This window comes from Ranitomeya variabilis, chromosome 7, assembly GCF_051348905.1.
Source record: "Ranitomeya variabilis isolate aRanVar5 chromosome 7, aRanVar5.hap1, whole genome shotgun sequence".
Lineage (NCBI taxonomy): Eukaryota > Metazoa > Chordata > Amphibia > Anura > Dendrobatidae > Ranitomeya > Ranitomeya variabilis.
In genome coordinates, this window is record NC_135238.1 from 152,896,533 (window position 1) to 152,923,999 (window position 27,467).

The following is a 27,467-nucleotide window of genomic DNA, read 5'->3' on the forward strand; positions in this document are numbered from 1 at the left end:
ACAAATATACAGTACAGAGCAAAAGTTTGGACACACCTTCTCATTTAAACATTTTTCTGTATTTTCATGACTATGAAAATTGTACATTCACATTGAAGGCATCAAAACTATGAATTAACACATGTGGAATTATATACTTAACAAAAAAGTGTGAAACAACTGAAAATATGTCTTAAAAGCAAAAGGTGGCTACTTTGAAGAACCTAGAATATAAGACATAACAAAAAAGTGTGAAACAACTGAAATTAAGTATATACTTCCACATGTGTTAATTCATAGTTTTGATGCCTTCAGTGTGAATTTACAATTTTCATAGTCATGAAAATGCAGAAAAATCTTAAAATGTGATGTGTCCAAACTTTTGCTCTGTACTGTACATGTATAAATATAATACAAACAATTGTGTATAGGGATAATCTCCTAAATGAAATCCAAATATCAAACAAATAAAAATCAATGATTAGAACGATTTTATATTTTTGGGAAGGTCTTAGTAAACACAGTCTCCTAAGGGTACCGTTACACAAAACGATTTACCAACGATCACGACCAGCGATACGACCTGGCCGTGATCGTTGGTAAGTCGTTGTGTGGTCGCTGGGGAGCTGTCACACAGACAGCTCTCCAGCGACCAACGATGCCGAAGTCCCCGGGTAACCAGGGTAAACATCGGGTTACTAAGCGCAGGGCCGCGCCCGATGTTTACCCTGGTTACCATCGTAAATGTAAAAAAAACCAAACAGTACATACTCACATTCCGGTGTCCGTCAGGTCCCTTGCCGTCTGCTTCCCGCACTGACTGACTGCCGGCCGGAGCAGAGCACAGCGGTGACGTAACCGCTGTGCTCTGCTTTCACTTTACGGCCGGCAGTCAGTCAGTGCGGGAAGCAGACGGCAAGGGACCTGACGGACACCGGAATGTGAGTATGTACTGTTTGTTTTTTTTTACATTTACGATGGTAACCAGGGTAAACATCGGGTTACTAAGCGCGGCCCTGCGCTTAGTAACCCGATGTTTACCCTGGTTACAAGCGAACGCATCGTTGGATCAGTGTCACACACACCGATCCAACGATGACAGCGGGAGATCCAGCGACGAAAGAAAGTTCCAAACGATCTGCTTCGACGTACGATTCTCAGCAGGGTCCCTGATCGCTGCTGCGTGTCAGACACAGCGATATCGTATGTATATCGCTGGAACGTCACGGATCGTACCGTCGTAGCGACAAAAGTGCCACTGTGAGACGGTACCCTAATAGTTTGGTTAATTAATATTCAAGAAATCCTCTCAATTTGCTTTTAATTTTACTGCAGGGGCTCAAAAGACAATGAGAACAAATGTTAATATATTGCACCATCACACATGAATCATTCAGGTTGCATTTATTCAAGCTGATTTCAGACTGGTAAATGAGTGCGATCGACTATATTGAAGTCATTCAGCGCTTGTTTAACCAATCTCTTTACACAGGCTTACAAAGAATGAAGGGCGATAGAATGATCACTAATAGATTGTTCTGTCCCCATACAGTATTATGTTATCACCAGAAGAACTCCTGTTTATACCAGGCAATGCGCTGCCAATAACAATGATTTTTGTGCCAGTATAAACAATCCAATCACCTGGTAAATGAGCATAATTTTTCTCATTCCTTTGATGATTGCTGTTATGTTTACACTTACAAGCTTTCGCCTGTGTTGCCAGTGTTTATAATGTGGATGCTACACATACTGTGTGTGGTACATAGTACATGCACATATATGTATATTCACAGAGCACATACATACAAATGTATATACACAGAGCACATACACACAAATGTATATACACAGAGCACATACACACAAATGTATATACACAGAGCACATACACACAAATGTATATACACAGAGCACATACATACAAATGTATATACACAGAGCACATACACACAAATGAATATACACAGAGCACATACACACAAATGTCTTGGGGGACACTCGCTTGACACGGGATTCAAGCACTCATGCTATGTGCACACGTCAGGATTTCTGGCAGAAATTTTCCTGACAAAAACCGGACATTTCTGCCAGAAATCCGCATGCGTTTTTACCGCGATTTTACCACGATTTTACCGCGTTTTTGATGCGTTTTTTCATGCGTTTTTTTTGCGCTTTTTCCCAATGCATAGAATAGCGGGAAAAACGTGAAAAAACCGCAAAATTAATGAACATGCTGCTTTTTTTACCGCGATGCGAAAAAAACGCATCATGTGCACAAAAATTGTAGAATGCATTCTAAATGATAGGATGCATAATGTATGCGTTTTTAATGAGTTTTTATAGCGTTTTTATTGCGGAAAAACACGAAGAAAACGTGAAAAAACCTGAACGTGTGCACATACCCTCAGGCACGTTTTTTCCACTTAAAACAGACTGTGTGGTTTACTCTCTCCATAAACCATAGAAACAAAAAGGTAAACAGTCTTTACATCAGGCTGACACAGTATTAATATCCATAGCAGGTACTCTGCCACTCTGCAATGTCCAACACTCAGGTTCTATCTGAAGCCATGGATACAGAAAGGATTCTCCTTCTCAAAACACAGACCACTCTGTAATGTCCAGCCGAGACACATGGAAGTCTGTCCACACTGGCAGACTCCCAAACACTCACTCACATGTACCAAACACACCTCCATTAGGTAGCCTGTAATCACACCCACAGGTGAGGTAACATCACATGCCCTGGTCACATGATCATGACATCACTGCAGGTCCTCAAACTCCTGCAGGGAAAAGGGGTACAGTGAGCACCCCCACTCAGAGGTGAGGTATATGGGTAGCCAGACCCTCCCATCTTATAGTTACCCGCAACCCGGACCCAGGTGCACTAAATGACATCTTTAGTGCTCATGTGCACTAAAGACAAAATACTCTGGGTTGCATCGCAGGGAGCATCCATCCCTGTGACACATACAGTACCTCCCATTAACCACACAACCACCAGTCACACCACAGTATATACACAGAGCATATGCACACATATATACGTATATACACCGAGCACATGCACAGATGTAAATATACACAGAGCACATGCATACACATATGTGTGTACACAGAGCACATGCACAAATGTGTATACACAGAGCACATACACACAAATGAATATACACAGAGCACATACACACAAATGAATATACACAGAGCACATACACAAAAATGTATATACACGGAGCACATACACACAAATGAATATACACAGAGCACATACACACAAATGAATATACATAGAGCACATGTACACAAATGTATATACACAGAGCACATGTACACAAATGTATATACACAGAGCATATGCACATATACGTATATACACCGAGCACATGCACACATGTAAATATACACAGAGCACATGCATACACATATTTATATACACAGAGCACATGCACAAATGTATATACACAGAGCACATACACACAAATGTATATACATAGAGCACATACACACAAATGTATATACACAGAGCACATGTACACAAATGTATATACATAGAGCACATACACACAAATATATATACACAGAGCATATGCACACATATACGTATATGCACAGAGCACATGCACACATGTACGTATATACTGAGCACATGCACACATGTACTGTAAATACACAGAGCACACGCACATGTGTAAATACACAGAGCACATGCATACACATATGTATATACACTGAGCACATGCATACATATATGTATATACACAGAGCACATGCACACAAATGTATACACAGAGAACATAATCACAAATGTATATACACAGAGCACACACATGTATATACACAGATGGTAACCATAAGAAAGAAAAAAGAGCCTACAATTCCCAAGTATAGCTACTAATATTAAATAAATAACAAATGCCATGAAAATATTTTTTTAGAAAAATTTGTACAAAGCTTTATTAGCACATCAAATACAAAAAATAGGCAAATAAGTATACACAATAAAACCCAACAATACTGGACAGGTAGATTAAATGATAATGCATACAAGCAGTGATAGGCTATCCATAACACAGGGGTACTCAACCAATGTTATCATATACTAATGTTAGAAAAATGCACATGTGAGTAACCCCAGAAAAAAAGTATCCAAGTGGGTGAGCTCCATATAGTAGCAATCAGCCCATCCCTTATTCAATACATAGAATGTGGTATAGTAACCACAACATCAACCCGTAACATATGAACAAGTATGGAGGCAAAAAGGACGCTGAAAAAGTAAATGCTCACCCATAGGACAGCACTAAACACTGCACAGATACCCCAACACGTGTTTCGCTGCCGCTTCTTCAGAAGCCCTGTGTTATGGATAGCCTATCGCTGCTTGTATGTAGTGATAAATTTATGGGTGCCCCAACTATCCCTGCTCCCCAGATTACTTTTGATGGTCAAGACGCATGGGCCATGAGGAATTGTAGTGTATAATACACAAACCAGTCTAACAAGGGAAGACATACAAAGATAAATGAAAATACCAATAATACAAATATGTACTCACAAACAATAAAGTAGAAATCAGGTAGTAAAGGAAGGGAAAAAAACAAATAGGAGAGGATGAGGTCATTTACATAGACAAATCACCAAGCAACAGTCATCTGAACAACACTCCAAATGCCCCCTCAAACAGCCATAGCCTCCAACACCAGAACCAGGCAGTATGAAACTAACACAGGCAATCCCTGATTGCCAGAGGTGAGTATATAGCAGAGGGGAGTGGCCAACACTGTAAAGCTGGCATCATCAAAGCAGGGAAGCTGCAGAAAATCTCAACTGAACAGATTAACCCCTGCACTGCTAGTAGAAACCAGCACTGTTAAATATGATGGCGAAGTGCTTCTAATTAGTGCAAGAGTATGTGAAATCAAACATCGAGGTCTCTTTGTCCCTCTCTGTCACAGTAAATCCAAGACAGATAGTGAACAAACCTTAAAGGGAATCTGTCACCCCCAAAATCGAAGGTGAGCTAAGCCCATTCTGGAATGCTGTAGATAAGCCCCCGATGTATCCAAAAAGATGAGAAAAAGAGGTTAGATTATACTCACCCAGGGTCGGTCCCGGTACGTGAGCGTCGCACCCACCCTGATGCTGGTGGGCTTAGCTCACCTTCGATTTTGGGGGTGACAGGTTCCCTTTAACGCTAACAGGCTAATTAAGTTCTGAAACCTTGGTCAAAGTTATGTGAGCACACAAATCTCCAAGTGTGCCCAAACTTTTGTATCCATTTTCCTTTTTGTAATTTTTAAAATGTAAAAAATTACCATATTTCAACTTGCTTAACTGTTCACAATGACAGTACTTTTGACCAGGGGTGACCAAACTTGTACATGCCACTTGTACACACATGTATATACCCAATCAAATACACACATGTATATACACAGAGCACATACATACATGTATAAATAGAAGACATACACATATATACATAGAGAACATACATACACACATGTATACACACAGCACATACACACTTTTATGTACACAGCACATACACAAATGCATATACATACACACACATATGTATACAGATAGCACATACACACACACATCACTATAGAGGACTTACCAGTCTGTCTCCTGTTCAGTTGCTCTAGCCTCCCACCGGATACTTCACCTTTAGTGACATCATGGCCACATGATGGTGATGTTGCCAAAGGTCTTGCTGCATTTTCAACCTTGGAAAGTGCACTGATAATGACTGGTATTATGAGTGCAGTTTCTGCTTGTAAAAGCTGGGGGCTCTAATGGGGTTGGTGGCCCTGGCCAATTGCCCAGTTCTGCCCACCTAACGCCAACCCTGAAGACTCAAATGGGTTGCAAGCTTGTCCATTTTGGTAAAAATATTGACCAGCACCTCATGCATTTGTCATATCGTTTCCATTTTTTTGCACATTTTTGATCTTTATGCAGGATGCAGCCGGGTGTTGGATGAGGGAACTTGTGGTGCCGGTCCACTTACATCGTGCTGGACAGTCCTCACGGTCTAATAGTATGGGCATCACTAATAGGATGCATTTATAACACAAGGTACCCACCTCCCTCCATGGATGGCAGGTGTATGAGTAGTTGTTTCATGAGTATTTTGTACCTGTGCTGCTTTTTTTTTTTTTAAAGTGGCCTGCTGCATCCTGTAGAACATTAATATTGTGACCTGGTGTTGCTATATATGGCTCACATTTTTGTGATGTTTTTAATAATGCCATGATTAAGAATGTGTTTATTGTTAATTTATGCCATTTTATATCTGCATATGATACGTGCTTAATTCTTTGTTAATGAAATATGTATTGTATGTGTTTTGGGGGCTTTTGTTGGCTGGGCATGTGTTCCTGCAGTAGTTGTGACTGACTGTGGTTTGCCAGGTACACTGTCAAGACTTTGCTGTCTTTGTCTCCAGGGGCAGTTATTGCATGTTCTCATGCGTGATTTGTGTGCTTACTGATTTAACTGGTTCCTTTTCCCTCTTCTATCAATGTTACATTGGGATGGGCAGAAAGGGGACGAATGTTCGCATAGGCTGAATCTCACAGGTCATGTGTGGGCGATCTCTGTTGTGAATTCTGCTCTTGGGCTCCCTCCGGTGGTTGTTGGTGGTAGTGCAGTTGTCTTGGGTTGTAATCCGGGCAGGTGTTTCTGCTGATTGCAGCTCTATTAGGTATTTAGGTGTGCAGGATCCATGAGTCCATGCCAGTTGTCCATTGTACTTGGAGGGATTGCATCTCTCTCTGGCTCCTCATGCCCTGCTGCCAATTCAGCTAAGATAAGTGTCTGGTTTTTTGTCTCTGTGCACACATGCAGTGTGCTTTGCAATTCAGTGCAATTCATTGGGTTTTTGTCCAGCTTAGACTTTGTTTGGATTTTTCACTCATGCTGGATTCTCAGGAGATGCAGATATACTTTCTATGTCTTTAGTTAGATGTAGAATATTTGTATTATCTGCTGTGGATATTTTTAGGATTTTAATACTGACCGCTTAGAATTCTGTCCTATCCTTTTCTATTTAGCTAGAAGTGCCTCTTTTGCTAAATCCTGTTTTTCTGCCTGCGTGTGTTTTTCCTCTTATACTCACAGTCAATATTTGTGGGGGGCTGCCTATCCTTTGGGGTTCTGCTCTGAGGCAAGATAGAATTCCCATTTCCATCTATAGGGGTATTTAGTCCTCCGGCTGTGTCGAGGTGTCTAGGACGTGTTAGGTACATCCCATGGCTACTTCTAGTTGCGGTGTTAGTTTAGGGTTTGCGGTCAGTACAGGTACCACCTACTCCTGAGAAAGTCTCTCATGCGGCTCCAAGGTCACCGGATCATAACAGATCTCATAGTGGCATCTTTTGCAGGTAAGGCAGGTCGAGCCCCTGGCTGTATGTGTGCTATGCACTGTGGGAATTCGGCAGGCTGCAGATCGGTAGACTGGCTGCTGGGAACCCTGCCTCAGAGAAACCCTTTCATTTTATATCAGTAACAGTATGCATTTATCGATAAAAAGTATAATTTCATTGGAAAAGGTGAGATAATTATGTTAATATTACAAATAATAATTTGGCTTTCATATTGGTTTTAATTCATGGCCAATTGGTTTAACATTAATAACAATATTCTTATATACCTAAACAGTCTGATTTTTTTTATTCAATAGATGTTTGTATTATTATTATATTTTACTATATTTTTATGCTATTTGGATTACATGCATTATGTGAATGATACTGCAGGTTTCATATGAGTTTATATTGAAACACCAATTTAGTCTCTTTTACTTACCGTAATTAATGTGGGTAGCTGATTGAATTACCATTCAGGCCCTGCGTATTTCTGATTTTAACTTTTATTGCTGTAGGTGGCTATGACCAAAGCACCCCATAACACAGTAATATAGTTAGCAAGGCCGAAAAAAGACATTTGTCCATCCAGTTCAGCCTATATTCCCGACAGAATAAATCCCCAGATCTACGTCCTTCTAAAGAACCTAATAACTGTAAGATACAATATTGTTACGCTCCAGGAAGACATCCAGGCCTTTCTTGACTGAGTTTGCCATCACCACCCCCTCAGGCAAGGAATTCCAGATTCTCACTGCCCTAACAGTAAAAATCCTCTTCTATGTTGGTGGAAAAACCTTTTCTCCTCCAGATGCAGAGAATGCCCCCTTGTCACCATCACCTTCCTTGGTATAAACAGATCCTCGGAGAGATATGTGTATTATCCCCTTATATACTTATACATGGTTATTAGATCGACCCTCAGTCGTCTTTTTTCTAGACTAAATAATCCGACTTTTGCTAATCTCTCTGTGTATTGTAGTTCCCCCATCCCCTTTATTAATTTTGTTGCCCTCCTTTGTCCTCACTCTAGTTCCATTATATCCTTCCTGAGCAACGGTGCCCAAAACTGTACACAGTACTCCATGTGCGGTCTAACCAGGGATTTGTACAGAGGCAGTATAAGGCCTTGTTCACACGATCCTTTTTTTCCCTGCGGATTTTTCAGGTCCTGATTTCTGAAAACCGCAGTGCAAAACCTGCGGTGGTTTTCACTGCGGTTTTCAGTCCTTTTTCTACTGCGGATTCCACTGCGGGTTTCCAGCTGCTTTTTCCTATTGGTGCAGGTGGAAAACAGCAGCGGAATCCGCAGAAAGAATTGACATGGTACTTCTTTTTTTCCGCAGAAAATCAGCGCGGATTTTCCAGCGGAAAAAAGGAACGTGGGAACAGCGGTTTCTTTTTTCCATTGGGTTACATTGTACTGTACCCTGCATGGAAAAAGGATGCGGATCCGCAGCTGCAAATCTGCTGCGGATCCGCAGCAAAAACCGCATCGTGTGAACATAGCCTAATGCTCTCATCATGTGTATCCCTCTTTTAATGCACCTCATTATCCTGTTTGCCTTGGCAGCCGTTGCCTGGCACATTGTTATGATCCGGTGACCTTGGAGCCGCATGAGACTTTCTCAGGAGAAGGTGGAACCTGTACTGACCGCAAACCCTAAACTGACACCGCAACTAGAAGTAGCCGTGGGGTGTACCTAACACATCCTGGACACCTCGACACAGCCGGAGGACTAAATACCCCTATAGATGGAAATGGGAATTCTATCTTGCCTCAGAGCAGAACCCCAAAGGATAGGCAGCCCCCCACAAATTTTGACTGTGAGTATAAGAGGAAAGACAAACGCAGGCAGAAATCAGGATTTAGCAAAAGAGGCCATGCTAGCTAAATAGGAAAGGATAGGACAGAATTCTAAGCGGTCAGTATTAAAACCCTAAAAATATCCACAGCAGATAATACAAAAATTCCACAATCTAACTAAAGTCATGGAATGTATCTCTGCATCTCTGTTATGATCCCAGTGGCTTAGGATCACAAATCTAACCAGCTAAGTCAGAGATAATAGGACAAGCTCTGGGGATGTGGTAACTGTACTGACCGCAAACCTGATTCTAACCAAACACACTAAAGGTAGCCGTGGAACGTTTCCTGAAATCCTAGACGTCTCCTCACGGCCTGAGAAACTGACTGCCCCTAAAGAGAAGGTAAAGACCTCACTTGCCTCAGAGAAATACCCCAAAGATATAGAAGCCCCCCACAAATAATAACGGTGAGTTAAGAGGAAAAGACAAACGCAGAGATGAAACAGGTTAAGCAAATGAGGCCCGCTAACGCTAGATAGCAGAAAATAGCAAGGGATCTGTGCGGTCAGTAAAAAACCCTATGCAAAAATATCCACGCAGAGAATGCGAGAACCCCCACACCAACTAACAATGTGGGGGGAGCAACTCAGCACCCCAGAGCACCAGCAAGCAGGGAAATCACATACTAGCAAGCTGGACCAAACACATCATATACTAGGACACATCTTGAACACAGATGAGCAAAAATAAGCAAACAAAACTTAGCTTCTCTTGGAGAGACTGATAACGGATGTAGACAGGAGCAATCAGAATAGCACTGAATACAACGACAGCAGGCAACCACTGAGAGTCCAAGTGAACTAAATAGGAACCAGCTAACAGATAACGAGACAGCTGATCCAACCTCAGACCTGCAGAATGACAAAAGAGCCACCAGAGGGAGCCCAAAGACAACACTCACACAGTACCACTTGTGACCACAAGAGGGAGCCCAAAAACAGAGTTCACAACAGTACCCCCCCTTGAGGAGGGGTCACCGAACCCTCATCAAAACCCCCAGGGCGATCAGGATGAGCCACATGGAAGGCATGAACCAAATCGGCCGCATGAACATCAGAGGCGACAACCCAGGAATTATCCTCCTGACCATAGCCCTTCCACTTAACCAAATACTGAAGCCTCCGTCTCGAAATACGAGAATCCAAGATCTTCTCCACCACGTACTCCAATTCGCCCTCAACCAGCACCGGGGCAGGGGGCTCAACAGAAGGAACCACAGGCACCACATACCTCCGCAACAAAGACCTATGGAACACGTTATGAATGGCAAACGAAGCTGGGAGGTCCAAACGAAATGACACCGGGTTAAGGATTTCCAAAATCTTATAAGGACCGATGAAGCGAGGCTTGAACTTAGGAGAGGAAACCTTCATAGGAACATACCGAGAAGACAGCCATATCAAATCCCCAACACAAAGTCGGGGACCCACACCGCGACGGCGGTTGGCAAAGCGCTGAGCCTTCTCCTGTGACAACTTCAAATTGTCCACCACATGGTTCCAAATTTGCTGCAACCTATCCACCACAGAATCCACCCCAGGACAGTCAGAAGGCTCAACCTGACCCGAGGAAAAACGAGGATGAAAACCAGAATTGCAGAAAAAAGGCGAAACCAAAGTAGCAGAACTAGCCCGATTATTAAGGGCAAACTCGGCCAACGGCAAAAAAGTCACCCAATCATCCTGATCAGCAGAAACAAAACATCTTAAATAAGTTTCCAAGGTCTGATTAGTTCGCTCGGTTTGGCCATTCGTCTGAGGATGGAAGGCCGACGAAAAAGACAAATCAATGCCCATCTTAGCACAAAAGATCCGCCAAAATCTGGACACAAACTGGGATCCTCTGTCAGACACAATATTTTCAGGGATGCCGTGCAAGCGAACCACATCCTGAAAAAATAGAGGAACCAAATCGGAGGAGGAAGGCAACTTAGGCAAGGGCACCAAATTGACCATTTTGGAAAAACGATCACACACCACCCAGATGACAGACATTCTCTGAGAGACTGGAAGATCCGAAATAAAATCCATGGAAATGTGCGTCCAAGGCCTCTTCGGGACAGGTAAAGGCAAAAGCAAACCGCTGGCACGAGAACAGCAAGGCTTAGCCCGAGCACAAATCCCACAAAGGAACGCACATCCTGCGACAAGGAAGGCCACCAGAAGGACCTAGCCACCAAATCCCTGGTACCAAAAATCCCAGGATGGCCTGCCAACACCGAAGAATGAACCTTGGAAATAACTCTGCTGGTCCATCTATCTGGGACAAACAGTCTCTCTGGTGGGCAACGGTCAGGTCTATCCGCCTGAAATTTCTGCAGCACTCGTCGCAAATCTGGGGAAATGGCAGACAATATCACTCCCTCTCTGAGGATACCAGCCGGCTCTGAAACTCCCGGAGAGTCAGGCACAAAACTCCTAGAAAGAGCATCAGCCTTCACGTTCTTCGAACCAGGCAGGTACGAGACCACGAAATCAAAACGGGAGAAAAACAACGACCAACGAGCCTGTCTAGGATTCAGCCGCTTGGCAGACTCGAGATAAATCAGATTTTTGTGATCAGTCAAGACCACCACACGATGCTTAGCTCCCTCGAGCCAATGTCGCCACTCCTCAAATGCCCACTTCATAGCCAACAACTCCCGATTACCAACATCATAATTCCGCTCGGCAGGCGAAAACTTTCTTGAAAAGAAAGCACAAGGCTTCATCACAGAGCAATCAGAGCTTCTCTGCGACAAAACAGCCCCTGCTCCAATCTCAGAAGCATCAACCTTGACCTGAAAAGGAAGAGAGACATCAGGCTGACACAAAACTGGAGCCGAAGAAAACCGGTGCTTCAGCTCCCGAAAGGCTTCCACGGCCGCAGGAGACCAATTAGTCACATCAGAACCCTTCTTGGTCAAATCCGTCAAGGGTTTAACCACGCCAGAAAAATTAGCAATGAAGCGACGGTAAAAATTAGCAAAACCCAAGAACTTCTGAAGACTCTTAACAGATGTAGGCTGAGTCCAGTCATGAATAGCCTGGACCTTGACTGGGTCCATCTCAATAGTAGAAGGAGAAAAAATAAAACCCAAAAAGGAAACCTTCTGTACTCCGAAGAGACATTTTGAGCCCTTCACAAATAAGGCATTAGCACGCAGGACCTGAAATACCATCCTGACCTGCTTCACATGGGACTCCCAGTCCTCAGAAAAGACCAAAATGTCATCCAGATACACAATCATAAATTTATCCAGATATTCTCGGAAGATGTCATGCATGAAGGACTGGAACACAGAAGGAGCATTAGAGAGTCCAAAAGGCATCACCAAGTACTCAAAATGGCCTTCGGGCATATTAAATGCTGTTTTCCATTCATCCCCCTGCTTAATACGCACAAGGTTATACGCACCACGAAGATCTATCTTGGTGAACCAACTGGACCCCTTAATCCGAGCAAACAGATCAGATAATAATGGCAAAGGATACTGAAATTTGACCGTGATTTGATTTAGAAGACGACCCATAAAGCAATAATGCTGGCGCACCACTAAATAATCAATGATAATAACAAAGGGGGGGGGGGGGGGGGCGGTGCAGAGAAGTGGCTAAACAATAACCATAACAAGAAAAGAGCAAAAAGCAGCCACTACATAATCCGCACACCTCCAATATTGAGTGTAAACAAGGAACAAACTTTATTGGTAACAATTTCTAAAAACATTTAAAACCAATACAAAAAGAGAGAACTCCCCCCAAAGGACCTGTTCACAACACAATGTATAATATACATATGTAACCAAATGTACCCCACATAACACCGTATCTATTTTCATGTACTAATATACAACTGGGCAGAACGACCATACTATAATAAAAATGTACGTCCTGAAAATGAAGCAATCCCGGCAGATATTTAGACAACAAAACATTAATGCAAATCCCCTTAAGATAAACATGGATTACTCATAGGTGAGTGCTGCCCTAAATGACCAGCAAATGTCGGTCCCAATATAAACGGCAATGTGGCCGCAATAAAGATGAAAACAGGGGGTCCCACAACCGTGGATACCCCCAAGAAGGACAACAGGCAGCACACCGCACAAAGCCTGGGAGAGCCCAGAAGATGAGGAGCAGTAACCTGGACGGTCAGTGGGAGGAACAGGGCCTGGAGGCGGGAGGACCCAACGCGTATCGCGGTTCTGAGACCGCTTCGTCAGGGGACGTAGCTTACCAATCGCAGTCAATGTCCTTTTATATACTGGTAAGTGGTGATAAACGAGCATTGGCAAACAGCCGTTCCGGACCGGAAAACGGGAAACCGGAAGTAAACAGGGAGCAGAGGTCAGAGGCACCGGCAGAATAGCGCATGCGCAAAGAGAAGGAAGAGTGTAGAGAGGGCAGACGTCTCTGCCCATAATATTCAACTGCGCACGCGCCAATCGAAGATCGGCGGTCCACAAAAAAACAGAAATATATTGGCTTGTAAACAGGGACTGGTGGGAAGGAAACAGAAAAGGGGGAGAAAAAGAGTGGCACACAATGAGCTGAATAGCGGGGGATACTGGCACAAAGGACCCCCATAGTTAAAGAAACACAAACAAACATGTACAAACATACACATACAGTGGGGCAAAAAAGTATTTAGTCAGTCAGCAATAGTGCAAGTTCCACCACTTAAAAAGATGAGAGGCGTCTGTAATTTACATCATAGGTAGACCTCAACTATGGGAGACAAACTGAGAAAAAAAAATCCAGAAAATCACATTGTCTGTTTTTTTTATCATTTTATTTGCATTTTATGGTGGAAAATAAGTATTTGGTCAGAAACAAACAATCAAGATTTCTGGCTCTCACAGACCTGTAACTTCTTCTTTAAGAGGCTCCTCTTTCCTCCACTCATTACTCTGTAAATGAGATATGATATGGTTTATCGGTTATGCCTCATTTTTCTGTCCATTTGACCTGTGGAGTTGAGCTCCTGCCTGCCTGCTTTGCTTTAGGGGATAATTTATATCTTTAATCATACCCATTGTTTATCCAGATGCAGGTTTAGCATATCCATAGGGTTATTCCAGGGTCAGCCATCGTTGTGTGGGGGCGCCATTTCCGCTGTACAGTAGGGTGCCAACCTCCACAGTCAGGCAGGGCAACCCTGGACAGGGTACAGAGGTAGTGAGCGGTTGTTGTTTTTTACACGAGCACAATTTTGTTTTTTGCACCTGTTTTTAGTCCGTGTCTCTCACCCTGCCACATGCGGTCCCTTTAGGGGTAAAATATAAATAAATTTCATAACTTGATATAATTTATCATCTACCCATACTAATCTTCCTGTCGGGTATCCATGACAGTGTGTATGATACACCTTCTGGCATAGGGCGCATGTTAGGAGTTGCAGGGTCAGCCGCCGTTGAGTGGGGGCGCCAATCTCGTATTTGTGTGTAGGGTGCCAACCTCCGCTGGCAGGCAGTGGCATGTAGTACCCCAGATAGGGTTCATGCTAGAGAGCACGGTTGTGTGATTTATGTGTATATCTGTTGTAGTTGTCTCATGGTTTTAGCTTGTTTAATAAAGGTATATGTTTTATCTACTCTACAAACTAAGGATATAGGTTATTTGTTGTAGTGAAAAAAAGAGTGTAGAGAGGGCAGACGTCTCTGCCCATAATATTCAACTGCGCACGCGCCAATCGAAGATCGGCGGTCCACAAAAAAACAGAAATATATTGGCTTGTAAACAGGGACTGGTGGGAAGGAAACAGAAAAGGGGGAGAAAAAGAGTGGCACACAATGAGCTGAATAGCGGGGGATACTGGCACAAAGGACCCCCATAGTTAAAGAAACACAAACAAACATGTACAAACATACACATACAGTGGGGCAAAAAAGTATTTAGTCAGTCAGCAATAGTGCAAGTTCCACCACTTAAAAAGATGAGAGGCGTCTGTAATTTACATCATAGGTAGACCTCAACTATGGGAGACAAACTGAGAAAAAAAAATCCAGAAAATCACATTGTCTGTTTTTTTATCATTTTATTTGCATTTTATGGTGGAAAATAAGTATTTGGTCAGAAACAAACAATCAAGATTTCTGGCTCTCACAGACCTGTAACTTCTTCTTTAAGAGGCTCCTCTTTCCTCCACTCATTACCTGTAGTAATGGCACCTGTTTAAACTTGTTATCAGTATAAAAAGACACCTGTGCACACCCTCAAACAGTCTGACTCCAAACTCCACTATGGTGAAGACCAAAGAGCTGTCAAAGGACACCAGAAACACAATTGTAGCCCTGCACCAGGCTGGGAAGACTGAATCTGCAATAGCCAACCAGCTTGGAGTGAAGAAATCAACAGTGGGAGCAATAATTAGAAAATGGAAGACATTCAAGACCACTGATAATCTCCCTCGATCTGGGGCTCCACGCAAAATCACACCCCGTGGGGTCAGAATGATCACAAGAACGGTGAGCAAAAATCCCAGAACCACGCGGGGGGACCTAGTGAATGAACTGCAGAGAGCTGGGACCAATGTAACAAGGCCTACCATAAGTAACACACTACGCCACCATGGACTCAGATCCTGCAGTGCCAGACGTGTCCCACTGCTTAAGCCAGTACATGTCCGGGCCTGTCTGAAGTTTGCTAGAGAGCATTTGGATGATCCAGAGGAGTTTTGGGAGAATGTCATATGGTCTGATGAAACCAAACTGGAACTGTTTGGTAGAAACACAACTTGTCGTGTTTGGAGGAAAAAGAATACTGAGTTGCATCCATCAAACACCATACCTACTGTAAAGCATGGTGGTGGAAACATCATGCTTTGGGGCTGTTTCTCTGCAAAGGGGCCAGGACGACTGATCCGGGTACATGAAAGAATGAATGGGGCCATGTATCGTGAGATTTTGAGTGCAAACCTCCTTCCATCAGCAAAGGCATTGAAGATGAAACGTGGCTGGGTCTTTCAACATGACAATGATCCAAAGCACACCGCCAGGGCAACGAAGGAGTGGCTTCGTAAGAAGCATTTCAAGGTCCTGGAGTGGCCTAGCCAGTCTCCAGATCTCAACCCTATAGAAAACCTTTGGAGGGAGTTGAAAGTCCGTGTTGCCAAGCGAAAAGCCAAAAACATCACTGCTCTAGAGGAGATCTGCATGGAGGAATGGGCCAACATACCAACAACACTGTGTGGCAACCTTGTGAAGACTTACAGAAAACGTTTGACCTCTGTCATTGCCAACAAAGGATATATTACAAAGTATTGAGATGAAATTTTGTTTCTGACCAAATACTTATTTTCCACCATAAAATGCAAATAAAATGATCAAAAAACAGACAATGTGATTTTCTGGATTTTTTTTTCTCAGTTTGTCTCCCATAGTTGAGGTCTACCTATGATGTAAATTACAGACGCCTCTCATCTTTTTAAGTGGTGGAACTTGCACTATTGCTGAATGACTAAATACTTTTTTGCCCCACTGTATATATATATATATATATATATATATATATATATATATATATATATATATATACTAGCTGTACTACCCGGCTTCGCCCGGGTTAATGACTGCTGTTAGCAAAATAGAATGTGTTAACAAAAATTTATTCTGCACGCAAAAACCACAAAACAAATAGATAGAAATGTAATTATTAAAAGGCAAAAACTAAGCTAATAGAAGAATTTCACAACATATATTAGCTTTGTTATACTGAGAATGTCTTTGTTGCCTATATTAACCAATCAGAGCTCAGGTTAATTAACTGTAGCAAAATAGAAGCTGAGCTGTGATTGGTTGCTATTGGCAGCCTGATAAATCCCCAGCCAACAGGAAGCCCTCCCCCCTGGCAGTATATATTAGCTCACACATACACATAATAGACAGGCCATGTGACTGACAGCTGCCGTATTTCCTATATGGTACATTTGTTGCTCTTGTAGTTTGTCTGCTTATTAATCAGATTTTTATTTTTGAAGGACAATACCAGACTTGTGTGTGTTTTAGGGTGAGTTTCATGTGTCAAGTTGTGTGTGTTGAGTTGCGTGTGGCGACATGCATGTAGCGACTTTTGTGAGATGAGTTTTGTGTGGTGACATGCGTGTAGCAACATTTTGTGTGTCGAGTTGCATGTGACAGGTTAGTGTAGCAAGTTGTGTGCAGCAAGATTTGTGCATGGCGAGTTTTGCGCGTGGCGAGTTTTATGTGTGGTGCGTTTTGAGTATGTGCAAGTTTTATGTGAGGCAACTTTTGCATGTGGTGCAACTTTTGTACATGTGGCAATTTTTCTGTGTGTGCAAGTTTTGCATGAGGTGAGTTTTCCATGAGGTGAGTTTTGCACGTGTGGCGAGTTTTGCGTGAGCCTAGTTTTGCATATGGCGAGTTTTGCATGTAGCGAGTTTTGCGCGTTGCGAGTTTTGAGTGGTGACTTTTGTGTTTCGACTTTTATGTGGCGAGGTTGGTGTGTGTGTGGTGAAATGTGTGCTGAGGGTGGTATATGTGTTCAAGCACGTGGTAGTGTGTGGCGCATTTTGTGTTTGTGTTCACATCCCAGTGTGTGGTGAGTATCCCATGTCGGGGCCCCACCTTAGCAACTGTACGGTATATACTCTTTGGCACCATCGCTCTCATTCTTTAAGTCCTCATTGTTCACATCTGGCAGCTGTCAATTTTCCTCCAACACTTTTCCCTTCACTTTTTCCCCATTATGTAGATAGGGGCAAAATTGTTTGGTGAATTGGAATGCGCGGGGTTAAAATTTCACCTCACAACATAGCCTATGACGCTCTCGGGGTCCAGACGTGTGACTGTGCAAAATTTTGTGGCTGTAGCTGCGACGGTGCAGATGCCAATCCCGGACATACACACATACATACATACACACATTCAGCTTTATATATTAGATATACCTGTATGTAATCTCCTGTATATAGTATATACCTGTGTGTCATCTCACCTATATATAGTATATATCTGTGTGTCATCTCCTTCTGTATATAGTATATACCTGTATGTCATCTCCTCCTATACATAGCATATACCTGTATGTCATCTCCTCCTGTATATACTATATACCTGTAGGTAATCTGCTCCTGTATATAGTATATACCTGTGTGTCATCTCCTCCTGTATATAGTATATACCTGTATGTCATCTCCTCCTGTATGTAGTATGTACCTGTATGTCATCTCCTCCTCTATATAGTATATACCTGTGTGTCATCTCTCCTGTATATAGTATATATCTGTGTGTCATCTCCTCCTGTATATAGCATATACCTGTGTGTCATCTCCCCTGTAAATAGTATATACCTGTGTGTCATCTCCTCCTGTATATAGTATATAACTGTATGTCATCTCCTCCTGTATTAGCCCTCGTTCACACGTTATTTGGTCAGTATTTTTACCTCAGTATTTGTAAGCTAAAATGGCAGCCTGATAAATCCCCAGCCAACAGTAAGCCCTCCCCCTGGCAGTATATATTAGCTCACACATACACATAATAGACTGGTCATGTGACTGACAGCTGCCGGATTCCTATATGGTACATTTGTTGCTCTTGTAGTTTGTCTGCTTATTAATCAGATTTTTATTTTTGAAGGATAATACCAGACTTGTGTGTGTTTTAGGGCGAGTTTCGTGTGTCAAGTTGTGTGTGTTGAGTTGCGTGTGGCGACATGCATGTAGGGACTTTTGTGAGATGAGTTTTGTGTGGCGACATGTGTGTAGCAACTTTTTGTGTGTCGAGTTGCATGTGACAGGTTAGTGTAGCAAGTTGTGTGCAGCAAGTTTTGCGCATGGCGAGTTTTGCGCGTGGCGAGTTTTATGTGTGGTGCCTTTTGAGTATGTGCAAGTTTTGTGTGAGGCAACTTTTGCATGTGTTGCAACTTTTGTGTATGTGGCAATTTTTCTGCGTGTGGCAATTTTTCTGCGTGTGCAAGTTTTGCGTGTGGCGAGTTTTCCATGAGGTGAGTTTTGCACGTGTGGCGAATTTTGCATGTGGAGATTTTTGCGCGTGGCGAGTTTTGAGCGGCGACTTTTGTGTTTCTACTTTTATGTGGTGAGGTTGGTGTATGTGTGGTGAAATGTGCGCTGAGGGTGGTATATGTGTTCGAGCACGTGGTAGTGTGTGGCGCATTTTGTGTGTGTGTTCATATCCCCGTGGTGGTGTGGTGATTATCCCATGTCGGGGCCCCACCTTAGCAACTGTACAGTATATACTCTTTGGCGCCATCACTCTCATTCTTTAAGTCCCCCTTGTTCACATCTGGCAGCTGTTAATTTGCCTCCAACACTTTTCCTTTCATATTTTCCCCATTATGTAGATAGGGGCAAAAATGTTTGGTGAATTGGAAAGCGCGGGGTTAAAATTTCACCTCACAACATAGCCTATGACGCTCTCGGGGTCCAGACGTGTGACTGTGCAAATTTTTGTGCCTGTAGCTGCGACGCCTCCAACACTTTTCCTTTCACTTTTTCCCCATTATGTAGATAGGGGCAAAATTGTTTGGTGAATTGGAAAGCGCGGGGTTAAAATTTCACCTCACAACATAGCCTATGACGCTCTCGGGGTCCAGACGTGTGACTGTGCAAAATTTTGTGGCTGTAGCTGCGACGGTTCAGATGCCAATCCCGGACATACATACATACATACATACATACACACACACACACATTCAGCTTTATATATTAGATATACATATATATATATATATATATATATATATATATATATATATATATATATATATGCACACATACATATACACACATACATATATATATATATATATACACACACACACATACAATAACTGAAAAATAAAAAATAATAAATAAAAATAAATATAAAATATGAACACGTGTACATAGAAAAAAACTACATGCAAAACTGACAAAAATTGATGGAAAATGACATGACAAGAAAAAACAGCCAAAACCTTAAATCCCCCCATTTTGGAGAAGTGAAACATCCCAAAGAGATAATCCAGAAAATAAAGACATAAAACAAAAAAAATAAAAAAAATAATAAATAATAACGTCCAAAAAGGGCATGACAAGGCTCATAGCCAAGTCCCTTTATGAGTGAAGGATTTCCACATGGATGTAACATAGTCTTCAGAAATAGATCACAGCCAACTGGATGAGATGTAACCGAAAGCCCACAGCCAATTCCAGCAGGATGTCCATAGTGTGATCCAAATATGCGTCCATAGAGTCCAGAGTACCACCAACCCGAGACAAATTCACAAAGTCCTTTCCAGGATATTACCAGAGTGCCACCAATTAAGGACAGGTTTCACAAAGTCCTTTCCGGGGTATTGCCAACCGATAATGAAGCCATCCCAGGAAGAGATCAACCCAGAAAACCTGTGAAGAGGAGATCTTCATTAATTCCATGAGGTGTGATGGAGTCAAGTGAATAAATCCACCTGGATTCGACCTGTAATAGTCGCTTATGTAGGGAGCCACCCCTACCGGAGCTCCTAATATGCTCCAAGCCGATTATCCTCGTATTTACATGGCTGCCCATGTGGTGAACCAAAAAATGCGAAGCCACCGTAGTCAGCGTCTTACCTTTACGGTGGTCCGCTGCTGCTGTATTTATAGTTGACAAGTGGCTTTGTACTCTTCTGCGCAATTCCTGTGAAGTCTGACCTACATAAATGCAAGGACAGGGACAAATCAAAGCATAAACAACATGTGAAGTCTTGCAGTTAATACATGCTTTCAGTTTATGCTGTGTCTGATCAACAGGATTGCGGAAAGAGTCACGAGTCGGATGCATGTAGGGACATATGCTACAGTCACCACACGGGAAAGAACCTCTCAAAATCCTCCTTACCTGCGGCCATTGAGTATGGTATCCGGTGATGAAGCGCGCATAATTGTCCGATCTTCTCTTGGTAGGAACAAGCAGAGAATTCTGTGTTTGTAGATTAGCCTTCTGATAGGCACGAGAGATGCATCTTTTGGGATAATTCCTACCCCGAAATCTTGTTGTAAGGTCTTCGGCTTCTCTCCTAAAGTCAGAGTCTAGTGTACAATTTCATCTGGCTCGGAGAAATTGACCCATCGGAACCCCGTCTCTCGTGTGTTTAGGGTGGAAACTCTGGTAATCTAATAAGCTATTGACAGCTGTGGGCTTCCGATACAGACATGTAGATAGTGTGCCATCCTGACACTTCACCTCGAGGTCCAGAGGTGTCGTCTATGTAACGTGACCAATACCGTACTTTACTTTTGTAAAGGTCAGAAACATAGACATATAGACGTTACATAGACGACATATTTTTCATTTGGTCGGGCTCCTCGGAGGAATGTTTGGGGTTTCTGGATTCTCTAAACAGCAATCCCTTCAACATTTTTCTAACTCATCATCTTTCTTCTATCACAGTCAATTTTCTGGACCTCGAGGTGAAGTGTCAGGATGGCACACTATCTACATGTCTGTATCGGAAGCCCACAGCTGTCAATAGCTTATTAGATTACCAGAGTTTCCACCCTAAACACACGAGAGACAGGGGTTCCGATGGGTCAATTTCTCCGAGCCAGACGAAATTGTACACTAGACTCTGACTTTAGGAGAGAAGTCGAAGACCTTACAACAAGATTTCGGGGTAGGAATTATCCCAAAAGATGCATCTCTCGTGCCTATCAGAAGGCTAATCTACAAACACAGAATTCTCTGCTTGTTCCTACCAAGAGAAGATCGGACAATTATGCGCGCTTCATCACCGGATACCATACTCAATGGCCGCAGGTAAGGAGGATTTTGAGTGAGCACTGGAGAATTCTAACTACGGACACTCAAACGTCCCAAGTAGTGAGTACCCAGCCATTAATGACGGCCAGGAGGGTGCCCAACTTTAGGGACATCCTTACCCAGAGTCATTATACTAGGCCCACACAGAGACTCAACCGGGGAATCTTGTTGAGAGGTTCTTTCCCGTGTGGTGACTGTAGCATATGTCCCTACATGCATCCGACTCATGACTCTTTCCGCAATCCTGTTGATCAGACACAGCATAAACTGAAAGCATATATTAACTGCAAGACTTCACATGTTGTTTATGCTTTGATTTGTCCCTGTCCTTGCATTTATGTAGGTCAGACTTCACAGGAATTGCGCAGAAGAGTACAAAGCCACTTGTCAACTATAAATACAGCGGACCACCGTAAAGGTAAGACGCTGACTACGGTGGCTTCGCATTTTTTGGTTCACCACATGGGCAGCCATGTAAATACGAGGATAATCGGCTTGGAGCATATTAGGAGCTCCGGTAGGGGTGGCTCCCTACATAAGCGACTATTACAGGTCGAATCCAGGTGGATTTATTCACTTCACTCCATCACACCTCATGGAATTAATGAAGATCTCCTCTTCACAGGTTTTCTGGGTTGATCTCTTCCTGGGATGGCTTCATTATCGGTTGGCAATACCCCGGAAAGGACTTTGTGAAACCTGTCCTTAATTGGTGGCACTCTGGTAATATCCTGGAAAGGACTTTGTGAATTTGTCTCGGGTTGGTGGTACTCTGGACTCTATGGACGCATATTTGGATCACACTATGGACATCCTGCTGGAATTGGCTGTGGGCTTTCGGTTACATCTCATCCAGTTGGCTGTGATCTATTTCTGAAGACTATGTTACATCCATGTGGAAATCCTTCACTCATAAAGGGACTTGGCTATGAGACTTGTCATGCCCTTTTTGGACGTTATTATTTATTATTTTTTTTATTTTTTTTGTTTTATGTCTTTATTTTCTGGATTATCTCCTTGGGATGTTTCACTTCTCCAAAATGGGGGGATTTAAGGTTTTGGCTGTTTTTTCTTGTCATGTCATTTTCCATCAATTTTTGTCAGTTTTGCATGTAGTTTTTTTCTATGTACACGTGTTCATATTTTATATTTATTTTTATTTATTTATTATTTTTTATTTTTCAGTTATTGTATGTGTGTGTATATATATATATATATGTATGTGTGTATATGTATGTGTGCATATATATATATATGTGTATGTTTGTACATGTTTGTTTGTGTTTCTTTAACTATGGGGGTCCTTTGTGCCAGTATCCCCCGCTATTCAGCTCATTGTGTGCCACTCTTTTTCTCCCCCTTTTCTGTTTCCTTCCCACCAGTCCCTGTTTACAAGCCAATATATTTCTGTTTTTTTGTGGACCGCCGATCTTCGATTGGCGCGTGCGCAGTTGAACATTATGGGCAGAGACGTCTGCCCTCTCTACACTCTTCCTTCTCTTTGCGCATGCGCTATTCTGCCGGTGCCTCTGACCTCTGCTCCCTGTTTACTTCCGGTTTCCCGTTTTCCGGTCCGGAACGGCTGTTTGCCAATGCTCGTTTATCACCACTTACCAGTATATAAAAGGACATTGACTGCGATTGGTAAGCTACTTCCCCTGATGAAGCGGTCTCAGAACCATGATACGCGTTGGGTCCTCCCGCCTCCAGGCCCTGTTCCTCCCACTGACCGTCCAGGTTACTGCTCCTCATCTTCTGGGCTCTCCCAGGCTTTGTGTGGTGTGCTGCCTGTTGTCCTTCTTGGGGGTATCCACGGTTGTGGGACCCCCTGTTTTCATCTTTATTGCGGCCACATTGCCGTTTATATTGGGACCGACATTTGCTGGTCATTTAGGGCAGCACTCACCTATGAGTAATCCATGTTTATCTTAAGGGGATTTGCATTAATGTTTTGTTGTCTAAATATCTGCCGGGATTGCTTCATTTTCAGGACGTACATTTTTATTATAGTATGGTTGTTCTGCCCAGTTGTATATTAGTACATGAAAATAGATACGGTGTTATGTGGGGTACATTTGGTTACATATGTATATTATACATTGTGTTGTGAACAGGTCCTTTGGGGGGAGTTCTCTCTTTTTGTATTGGTTTTAAATGTTTTTAGAAATTGTTACCAATAAAGTTTGTTCCTTGTTTACACTCAATATTGGAGGTGTGCTGATTATGTAGTGGCTGCTTTTTGCTCTTTTATTTAGAAGACGATAATCTATACAAGGTCTCAGAGAACCATCCTTCTTGGCCACAAAAAAGAATCCTGCACCAAGAGGGGAGGAGGACGGGTGAATATGTCCCTTCTCTAAAGACTCCTTTATATAACTCCGCATTGCGGCATGTTCTGGTACAGACAAATTAAAAAGTCGTCCCTTAGGGAACTTACTACCAGGAATCAAATTTATAGCACAATCACAATCCCTGTGAGGAGGCAGGGCACCGGATCTGGGCTCATCAAATACATCCTGGTAGTCCGACAAAAACTCAGGGACCTCAGAAGGAGTGGAAGAAGCAATTGACACCAAAGGAGCATCGCCATGAATCCCCTGGCAACCCCAACTTGAAACAGACATAGCTTTCCAATCCAGAACTGGATTATGGGCCTGCAGCCATGGCAGACCCAAAACGACCATGCAGCGCCCCAGAGTCCTGGTCGTTGCAGTGCTGTGGCTCCGCCACTAAGGGGAGCTATGGTACGTCCGATGGCACTGAAGGAGTTCATCTGACCAGGTATCACAGACACCAATACATTTCACAGTCGGGCCTCCAGGGGGAGCTAAGGGTTCTATTCATTAGGCCACTGCCCACCATTGTGGGTAAACTGGGGTCAGGCAGGAAGTTAGTTCAGAAAGCTGACTGGGTTGGAACCAGGCAACACCTTGTGGCAGAGGGTGTTGTGGGGAAGATTCGGTAGGGTCCCTGTCAGGTTTGGGACCCTGACAGAGGCCTGGCTACAAGAAAGAACGTCACGGGACCGTGCCTGCTCAGCATAGCGGCGGTGCCCTAAGGAAGGATTAGAAGTGAGATAGATTGTGCTGAGTGAGAAACGAGATCAAAGCAACAAGGAGAATACCAGTAGGAGTCGTGCTGTGAGACCGAGGCAACATCCTACTGAGGCGCACAACCGGCGGCCGGAACGCCAAGGGAGTATTACAATATTCAGCTTCAGGCAATACTCTAAACCAACGGCAGGACAGTCAGTCTAAGGCGGGCTGTCTCACCCAAATCACCTGTGTAGTCTTGGGGGGCAACTTGTGGAGAGGGGCGACTCTAGGGTCCGGAAGAGCTCCGAGCCTACCCGTCATACGGGTGCCGTCCTAACCGTAACATCAGGGAGGGACGGAGGATTAGCAGAACATCATCTAATCGAGTTGTGAGGGAACTTAAGAAACGGACACAACAGTTGTGGGGACTTTCCGTAAGCACAGCAGGGAAGGACCGCAACACCTAGCACTAGAAGGAAGGCACAGATTTCCACCTGTTAAGAGAACTCTGGAGGTGCCATTGGACCGGCCGGACTTGCGCAGCCTGGTTATCTGGATTCCGGACTGAGGACCCAGAGATCTTCAGTAAAGAGGTAAAGAGACTGCAACCTGGTGTCCTCGTTATTTACTGCACCGCACCACCACCACCACTACCACCATCCATATCTATTATTCACTGTACGCCCCTCGGCAGGGTCACGGACCGGGCCTAGCCACCGTGACAACCCCAGAAGAGAGACTCAGAGGCCCGGTACCGGGTACCCCTCGGCCCTGCAGCAGTGGGGGGGGGCGCTACAACCACATCATGCAGATTATGCAGCACAAGAAAGCGAATCACCTCCTGATGTACAGGAGTCATGCACATGGTCACCTGAGTCCAATACTGAGGCTTATTCTCAGCCAATGGTGTAGCATCAATACCCCTCAGTGGAATAGGGAATTCCAAAGGCTCCAGGACAAAACCACAGCGCCTGGCAAATGACAAATCCATCAGGTTCAGGGCAGCACCTGAATCCACAAAAGCCATAACCGAGTAGGATGACAAAGAACAAATTAAAGTAACAGACAAAATGAATTTAGGCTGTATAGTACCAACGGTGACAGATTTAGCAATTTTTTTTACGTGCTTAGAGCATGCTGAGATAACATGAGTTGAATCACCACAGTAAAAGCACAACCCATTTTGACGTCTATGATTTTGCCGCTCAATTCTGGTCAGAATTCGGTCACATTGCATAGACTCAGGTCTCTGTTCAGAAAACACCGCCAGATGGTGCGCAGACTTGCGCTCCCGCAACCGCCGATCAATCTGAATGGCCAAAGCCATTGAGTCACTCAGACTTGCAGGCGTGGGGAACCCCACCATAACATTCTTAATGGCTTCAGAAAGATCTTCTCTGAAATTTGCAGCCAGGGCACACTCATTCCATTGAGTAATCACCGACCATTTCCGAAATTTTTGACAATACACCTCAGCTTCATCCTGGCCCTGAGAGAGAGCCAGCAAGGCCTTTTCTGCCTGGTTCTCAAGATTAGGTTCCTCATAAAGCAATCCAAGTGCCAGAAAAAACGCATCCACATTCAGCAATGCAGGATCTCCCGGCGCCAGGGAGAAAGCCCAATCTTGGGGGTCGCCACGTAATAGGGAGATAACAATTCTAACTTGCTGAGCGGAATCACCAGAGGAACGAGGTCTCAAAGAAAGAAATAATTTACAATTATTCTTAAAATTCAGAAACCTAGATCTATCTCCAGAAAACAACTCAGGAATAGGTACTTTTGGCTCAGACATAGGACTGTGAACAACAAAATCCTGAATGCTTTGCACCCTTGCAGCAAGATGATCCACACTAGAAGTCAGACTCTGAATATCCATGTCTGCAGCTGAACTCAAAGCCACCCAGAGATTAAGGGGATGAGAGAAGCTGGACAGACTGCAGCAAAGAGAGAGGAAAAAAAAAAAATGGTACTCAGGACTTCTCTTATCCCACTTCTGCGATGCATTAAACACTTTTAAGGCCTGCTGTACTGTTATGATCCCAGTGGCTTAGGATCACAAATCTAACCAGCTAAGTCAGAGATAATAGGACAAGCTCTGGGGATGTGGTAACTGTACTGACCGCAAACCTGATTCTAACCAAACACACTAAAGGTAGCCGTGGAACGTTTCCTGAAATCCTAGACGTCTCCTCACGGCCTGAGAAACTGACTACCCCTAAAGAGAAGGTAAAGACCTCACTTGCCTCAGAGAAATACCCCAAAGATATAGAAGCCCCCCACAAATAATAACGGTGAGTTAAGAGGAAAAGACAAACGCAGAGATGAAACAGGTTAAGCAAATGAGGCCCGCTAACGCTAGATAGCAGAAAATAGCAAGGGATCTGTGCGGTCAGTAAAAAACCGTATGCAAAAATATCCACGCAGAGAATGCGAGAACCCCCACACCAACTAACGATGTGG

General features: G+C 43.4%; 1 protein-coding gene across 5 annotated transcripts in view; it reads right to left on the bottom strand.

The window, feature by feature from the left end:
* Nucleotides 1-27,467, bottom strand: part of KIAA2012 (KIAA2012 ortholog) — a 485,035-nt gene that overhangs the window by 68,060 nt on the left and 389,508 nt on the right. The gene's annotated exons all lie outside the window — the stretch shown is intronic.